Source organism: Eulemur rufifrons, chromosome 15 (genome assembly GCF_041146395.1).
Source record: "Eulemur rufifrons isolate Redbay chromosome 15, OSU_ERuf_1, whole genome shotgun sequence".
Taxonomy (NCBI): Eukaryota; Metazoa; Chordata; class Mammalia; order Primates; family Lemuridae; genus Eulemur; species Eulemur rufifrons.
Window position 1 is genome coordinate 13,100,033 of NC_090997.1, and position 8,445 is coordinate 13,108,477.

An 8,445-nucleotide genomic window follows, 5' to 3' on the forward strand; every position below is an offset into this window, starting at 1 on the left:
CCCAACCCGCGGGCTGCAGACCAGTCCCAGTCCAGCCTGTTAGGTACCAGCCGTCTCCAACAGCCCCAACACCCCTCCAGCCCCCCAACCCCGTGAGCCGAGGGCAAGCGAGCTTCCTCTGCACTTAGGGCCACTCCCATCCTGTCCCCATCCCCATTGCGCCATCACTGCCTGAGCTCCGCCTCCCCACCCCCCCAGCCCACCCCTAGTCCATAGAAAAATTGTCTTCCATGAAACTGGTCCCTGGTGCCAGAAAGGTTGGGGACCACTACTGTAGCTAGTCAGCAAGAAACCACCTATAGTGGGGACAGCAACCAGGGCACCAGCAAGGGGCAGGAGCAAACTGCCTGGGGTCCAAGCCCAGGCTGCAGAGAGATACTGCCAACACGGCTTGGAGGGCCAGCGTTTATGGGGGCTGGCTGTGGGTGGAGGGGTGGGCCAGTCACAGTGGAGATGAAAGTCAGGGCCTTGGTCCCGGGCCCAGCCTTCACATATACATCAGATCTGCAGCCTCTTGAAACATGAACTCCCAGGTGGAGTCCCCAAAGTCCTGGGTCTAGGGAGCTGCCAGGCCAAGGGTGGGGGAGCAGAGTGCCTGGTGGGTGGGCAAAGGTTTTGTGGCTTTGAAAGTAGCACCCTGATTGTGTGAAGGCTCCCGGTGCTCCCAGAGCTGTTTTCTGTATGGGTGGGCGGACACACCACTGCCATTTGTTAGGCAAGCCCTACTGCGTGCACAGCATGACCTGGACAGACCTCAGCCCTCGCCTCTGCTCAGCCTAGACCCCTTGGCTCCTCACCTGCCCAGCATGCCTCCCCTTCCCTCCAGGGACGGTCTCCCTAGCCCCACCTTGTGGGTCTCTTGGCAGGACCTAACTCAAAACCAGGTTCCCATGTTTCCAGATGTGCAACTGCAGATCATGCCCAAACCACAGGGAGCAAAAGTCCTGAGGAGAGCCCTGCCCAGGCGGGTGGCTTTAGAGAGGAGAGCACCCACGCCCACCCATACCCTGCCCCTGGCATCTCATCACAGGCAGGGCTCAGGTCACGATATGAGTGCCCAGCTCTGTGCTGGGCACTGCAAGGGATCCAAGAGACACAATGGCGGAGTCACAGAAGAGGGAGGAGAGGCCACAAGGAGTCCCAAAGTCCACTTCATATCCTTGTTTTGTAGCTGAGGGCAGCAGAAGATAATGGATAAGAGGTGAGGCTTTAGGTTCAAATCCTGGCTCAGCCACTTACAAGCCGTGTGACCTTGGGCAGGTTACATCATCCCTCTGGACCTCAATTTTCTCATCTATCAAATGGGACTAATGATACCGTTCATTATCCTCAAGCTGTTTTAAGGATTAAATAAGTAGAAAATTCTTAGCCTAATTTGGCATATAATGAGAACTTTATTAATATAATTAATATTCCTGTAGTTGAGGAAATTGAGACCCAGAAAGGGGAGTGGGGGAGGACTGGCCCAAGGTTGGGTCATGTCAGAGCTTAGAACAAGGCTCTGCAATTCCATCTGGAGTCTGCTCTGTGCCTGGCTCGTGCCAGGCAGGGCGAAGCGGCCTGGAGCAGCCTCAGCAGTCCCTGCTCACAATGATCGCAGGTGAGGATGGCCCTCCGGACCACGGTCCCAGTTCCAAGCAGCCCCCTTTCCTGCAGAGAGCCACACACACAGTCAGACTGTAGCCAGTCAAGGAGACTGTTGTGGGTTGAATTTTGTCCCTCCAAAAGATATGTTGAAGTCCTAGCCCCCAGTATCTCAGAATGTGACCTTATTTGGAAAATAGGATAGTTGCAAATGTAATTCGTTAAATTAAGATGAGGTCATACTGAAATGGGTAGGCCCCTAGTCCCATACAACTGGTGTCCTTGTGAGAAGAGAAAGAAGGCCAGGTTTGGTGGCTCATGCCTGTAATCTTAGCATTCTGGGAGGCCGAGGCGGGAGGATCGCTTAAGCTCAGGAGTTTGAGAGCAGCCTGAGCAAGAGTGAGACCCCATCTCTACTAAAAATAGAAAAATTTTCCCAGCATGGTGATGCATGGTTGTAGTCCCAGCTACTCAGGAGGCTGAGGCAGGAGGATCGCTTGAGCCCAGGAGGTTGAGGTTGCTGTGAGCTATGATCACACCATTGCACTCTACCCGAGGAGGCAGAGGAGACTCTCTCTCAAAAAAATAAAAATAGAAATAGAAAGAAATTAGGCGGGCAGCTAAAAATAGAAAAAATTAACTGGGCATGGTGGTGCACTCCTGTAGTCCCAGCTATGGGAGGCTGAGGCAGGAGGATCGCTTGAGCCCAGGAGTTTGAGTTTGCTGTGAGCTAGGCTGACACCACGGCCCTCAAGCGAGACTCTGTCTCAAGAATAAAAAAGAAGAGAAGGGAACAGAGGAGAGCACCATGTGAAGACACAGAGACATAGGAAGTGGCTTTTGGAAATGAGAAGGCTTTCTGGATAAAAATGTTAGGTTGGTGTGTCAGGGACAGCCCCTTCCTGGTAGCCTTGGGCTGAAAGAAAGGGATCCAAGGGGAGGGGGGGTCTCAGTTGTCTAATGCCCGCCAGGTAATAGGTTAGGTTACTTTCTGCACCAGGTAATAGGTTTAGTGTTATGCTGATATGCCAGGTGTTATGTTAGTAATATGCTAACGTGCCAGGTGTTAGGTTAGTAATATGCTAACGTGCCAGGTGTTAGGTTAGTATTATGCTAATGGGGGTCTTCCGTGAGGGGTGGGGGTCTCAGGTGGCTGCTGTGCTAAGTAATAGATGGGGGGTTTCCTTATCAGGCGACCGAGACTGGCCCGAGGGGAGGAACTGGGTTGCTGGCAGTACCAGTCCGTGGGGGACAAATGGGAAGGAAAGGAGGGGAAGGCAGCTGTTAAACGGGCCGCTGACCTAGGAATCCCACTGCGATTAGAGAGTTCTGGGGGGAGGGTCTCTTCTCCCCCTCCCCCCAGAACCTTCAACTGTCAAGCTCCAGGCTGGCTGCCAGCATGCTGTACTCCCCAGGTGGGTGCTACTGGGGCTCATCTCACTCCTGCGCCTCCTGCAGACCTCAAGGAAGGGGCTGTGTCTCCAGCAGACTGGGTGCCCCTTGAGGACGGGGACTGTGACTCCTCCGTCACACTGGATGCTCCCTACGGCGGGAGCCGGGCCTCTTCCCCTGACTGTTTGGGAAAGAGCAGGCGGCTGATGGCCAGATGGGGTGGTAGGCCGGGGCAGGAACCTTCCTCCTTCCCGCCACTGAGGGGTTGGAAGTGGGGAGAGGAGCGGACCAGCCCTCCCACTGTCATGGCTGCAGGGGAAAGGGCTTGTGTGAGGAAGCCCAGGCAGCCATTAGAGAAGAAAACCTCTCCCAAGCCTAGAAAAGCTGGCCCCTCAGTCCAAGCAGATCAAACCGCAAGAGGGCGGCAGGAGGCCTGGGGGCCAGACCGCGGGAGCTGGGGGAGGGTGGGCTGGCCTGGCGGGGCAGGGCTGAGTTGTTCCTGTGGGGGCCGGGGGGGTCAGAGGGCAGCCAAGCTCAGCCAGCAGAAGGGCTCAGCCTGGACCTCACCCTCAGCATGGGGTGGGGGGAATGGGGAGCTGGAGTCCCCTATCAGGGGCTGGACCCAGCCTCCCAGCTTCTCCAGCCCTCGCTGGTTACGTCCCCAGGAAGTACGCCCAGCAGGAGACCCCAAACCTAGTCCTTGCTCCTCAGAAGTTCCCTGGGACAACATCTGAGTTTCCTTCCCAGCTCTGGAAATCGAGCTCTCCTTAAATCTACAGGTCCCCAAATGGCAATGTGCTGTATTTTAAAAATCACTGAGAGAGTAGATTGTAAGTCCTCTCACCACAAAAAACGATGAGTATGTGAGGTCACGCAGATGTTAATTAGCTCTACCGAGCCACTCCACAATGTGTATATATTTCAAAACACCATATAGTACATGACAAATATATACAATTTTTGTTAACTAAAAAAAAATAAAATCAATATAGTTTTAAAAAAAAAATGTACGGGTCCCCAGACTGATGGAAAAGACAGGAGACAAAAGCTTCCTACCCATTCATGCCTTTTAACATTCAGTAGTCCCCCCTTAATCTTCAGTTTCACTTTTCGTGCCTTTATTTACCTGCCGTCAACTGTGGTCTGAAAATATTAAGATATTTTGAGAGAGAGAGAGACTATATTCATACAACTTTTATTACAGTATATTGTTATAATTATTCTTTTTTATTATTAGTTTTGGTTGTAAATCTCTTCCTGTGCCTAACTTGTAAGTTCAACTCTGTCCTGGGTATGTATTTCTGAGAAAAGACACAGCATATATGGGATTACTGTCCATGGTGTGAGCCACTGGGGGCCCGGGAACGTACCCCGCGCAGATGAGGGGGCTGCTGGACTGTCTGTCTCGGCTTGCCCGTGACCCTGGCCCAGGTGACGGGGCTTTGCTCCGTCTCCCACTCTAGAGACCCCCTAGAGTTTTTGGTGACATCTATGGTGGCGAGTATGGGCGTGTAATTCTCCCTGCCAGTCAGAGCTGAGGAAGGAGCTCAGCCCCTGGGGACGGCAGTGAGAAGTGACTCCCTGGGCTGGGTGACCAGCAGGGTGCAGAGGGCTCCGGGGAGACGAGGAAGGTAAGATGGAAACTCCATTGCCTTGGTCTGCCCTCGGATGTTCTCCACACCCCCGGGGAGAGCTCGCACCCCAGTCCTGGGGGCAGCCAGGGCAGAGCCCTCCTGGCGGTGATCCCACAATGAAGGGCAGGGAGCAGCTCACCTCCACCCACTCAATGTGTGGGTGGCCTTAACGATTCAGGTTTCTCCACCTTGGCACTCGACATTTTGGGCCAGAAAATTCTTTGCTGTGAGGCCTGCCCTGTGCATTTTAGGATGTTTAGCAGCACCCATGGCCCCTACCTGCTAGATGCCAGTGGCTCCCCCAGCCCCAGTTATGACAACCAAAAATGTCTGCAGACATTGCCAAGTACCCCCTGGGGGGCAAAATGCCCCAGTTGAGAACCTCTGACTTAGCCTCTCTGGGGAGGCCCTGGCTCCACCCGGGGCAGACTTCGTGGCTAAGGATCAGAGGGTAAAACCGAAGTGCTCAGTCCTCAGCCCTCCCCAAGAGCCCTCTGCATCTGTGGGGCTCCACTGTTTGTCCCCCATGGCCCCCCTTCTCTGTCTCTTTGGACAAGGAAATAAGCCCCTCACTCACCCTCTCCTCCCACCCCCCACCACGCACACTCGTATTCATTTTCCCATAGCCTGAACAACTGAGGGAGCTTCCTCCAGCATTTCTGAGAGAATCTGAGGGCTTGGGTTGCAAGACAAAGGGTTTGAGGAAAATGGAGGGGAAAGTGGAGGGAGAGCTCCCAAATTCTGGCTCCACCCACCCTCTCCCCCACTCCCCAACCCGATTCTTCCAGAACCAGGAATTCACACTGCACCCACCACTGGGGAGGGGGGATGAGCTCAGAGCAGGGGAAAGGGACAGTTACCCCCCAGACCTCCCTGATTATTCCCCGTAGCCTGGGGGCCTCGGTCCCTGGCACCTGCTCCCTGTCTCTGTGGCCCCTGGGGCTGAGCCTGGGGAGGGGCCTCGTGGGATCCTCTCCGAGCTCATGTGGGGGTGCTTCTGACCCCTCAGTTCCCAGCCCAGAATAAATCCTCCATAAAACGTGTCTGAGCTGAGCTGAGGTTTGCTCTCAGGAGCTCAAACCTAGTGGCAGAGAGAGACAAGCACAGAGATGACCCCAGTATGTTAAATAATGTCCCTGTTACCATTAAGTCCTATGACGGAGGGGCACATCTGCAATGCAGAGCAGGGGGCTGTGTGATCCTCATAGGAGCTCAACACACACCCGTTGACCAGCTAGGTCAGTGGGAGAAGGCGACTAACATTCTCTGAGTGCCTGCTAAACGCCAGTCTTTTTCACATGAGTTGCATTATTTAATCCCCAAACACCCTTCAGGTATTAAATATAAAGCAGCCTCTTTATACAGGTGAGGAAACCAGGGCTCAGAGAGGCAACATGCCCAGGTCACACGGCAAACCACTCTGGCTCCCGTGCAGCCCAGACATCTGCTAAAGGGGAAGAAGCTGCCTCCCCCACCCGTTTCCAACACCTGTATCCATCCTCAATGCCCCTCCGGCTGCCCCGCAAACGAGAAGTGACTAACAGAGACCACAGACCACTCAGAAATGGTAGTCAGATGGACGGAGGGAGGCACCCGGCCTGCTGGCCTCTCTCATCCCTCTCTCCAGACAGCTCTGCTCCCCCGTGGCTGCCTCCCAGCCGGGCAGCGAGCAGGATGGGCAAGGGCATGCACCCGTCTGCCCACCGAGCGTGCAGCCTTGAGAAGGTTCGACCTCTGTGCCCCAGTTTCTGCACCTGTAGCAGGGAAGTGGTAACAATACGCCTACCCGATAGGGTTGTTATTCGGATTCAGTGAGCTAATGCAGGTAGAGTGTTTGGAGCGGTGCCAGGCAGGAAGTGAGCCCCTAGATACTGCTAACTATTGTCATTCTTATAAACGCCATGGCCATGTAAGTGAAGTGCTAGCTGCTCTTGCAGCTGAGGGAGAATCCCTAATCTCTTCTCATCACAGGACGGGGGCTCTGTAGAAGAAGCAAAGGACAGGATCCTGGGTCCATCTTCAACCTGATTTTTGAGACCAAAACTTTTCTCAGTGGGAGCCAGGAGGCTCCAGGTCCCAGGGAGCCCAAAGGGACCCCAGGACCTTTGCTTATGCCCCAAACCAACACTCTGGCTCTGTCCCTGGTCCCGCTCTAGGCATGAGTGCGTGGGCAGTGCGGGGTTGGAGTCCGTGGGTCCCACCACTTACCAGGCACCTGCTCTGGGATGGGCCCTGCTAGGGGCTCCCCCTAACCAAGTGGGGACTCCAGGGATGAGCCACACACCCACCCACCCCTTCACAGGATGGCTATCAGGCCATCTTCCCGTGGGAGAAACCAACAAGCACAAACCTCCTCCCTTCCAGAGCTGCCGGGGAGTATCTTTCAAAGTATTTGTTGAGCGCCTGCTCAATCCAGCAGCAGGACTGCAGCAGCAAACAAAACAGACAAAACCCCTGCCCTCGTGAGCTTTCATGCAGGAGGGAGGCAGAAAATAAACAAAATAGAGAGTATGTCGGGTGATGGCAGGACAGGGAGTAAGGCAGGGACAGGAGGGAGGAAACATGAACGATGACTCCAGTGCAAAGCAAGGAAATCCTTTCACTCGTTTATTGAAAGCATTTCTGAGCCCTGCTGGCGGGCCAGGCACTATGGAGATGGAGGAAGGAGACAGACAGGTAACTCGGAGCAGGCAGGCCGTGATGAGTTGAGCAGGGACTGGGAGGCCAAACAGGACTTTCCCGGTGGGCACAGTGTGTGTGTGGGATCAGGAATGATTGCAGGCAGAGGCACAGCGATGGGGACAGTCCGATGCCACCGAGGAATGAGGTGGTCCGTACAGGGTTTGGGTTTGTCGTGCTAACAAGGGCAGAGCCACCTGAAGTGTGGGCAGGGGACTATCTCTCATCAGATTTGCCTTTTAAAAATCTCAGCCAACAATGTGGAGAACCAGTGGGGAAGGAGGAGGTTAGAGGAAAGGGGCCAGTTAAGAAATTATTCTTCTTGCCTAGATTTTTGCAATTTAAACTCAACTTCTTGAGTAAGTTTTGTGCCAGAAACCATTGCAAATGCCCTAGAACATCGTTGCCCCATTCCCCAGATGGAGAAGCCAAGGCAGGGGCGATTAAGCAACGTGCGTGGGAGGCCTCATGGTTGGGGGATGCTTAGCTTCCAAGTCCATGCACGCACTGCGCTGCGCTGCGGATCCACGCCTGGCAGCCCCGTCACAGGCAGTTCGGAGGAGGAGGAGAGGACAGGAGAGAGGGTGGGGGAGCACAACTGATAATTAAGGGATATAGTGAATGAATAGGGCAGGGAGGGGGCTCTAGGAAGATCCCCAGGTCTCTAGCTTGGGGGAGGCAAGAGGAAGAAAATGAGCCAGTTTGGAATTTGAGCTGTCGGAGAGGGGACTGGCGAGAAGGAATGGAGGAGACTGCTGGAGGACCGTCTCTTCTGGGATGCAGTGCTCAGGAGAGCTGGTTGGACGGGCAGGGTCTCCCTGGGACTGCAACACGGCGCAGGGGCAGGGGGATGGGTTTGTGCCAGGAGTGGTGGACGGAGGGCTGGAGGAGGCTCTGGGGCTGGCTTTATCCTGCTGGCAAAGTGATGTCCTGGAAGCTGCCGGAAGAAGTAAGGGGTTCAAAACTTCACTCAGAGGAGGCTGATGTGGCATATGGCGGGGGCAGCCTACGTGATGATTGGAGAGGGTCTTCAGGAGCCAAGAAGCGATTTGGAGTCCAGGAGGTATCTTAGAGGCATTGGCCTAGGACAGTGATGGTGGCAATAGGAAATTAGGGCCCCACGAGGGGACTTCCCTGTGAAGGACTCAGCGACTGT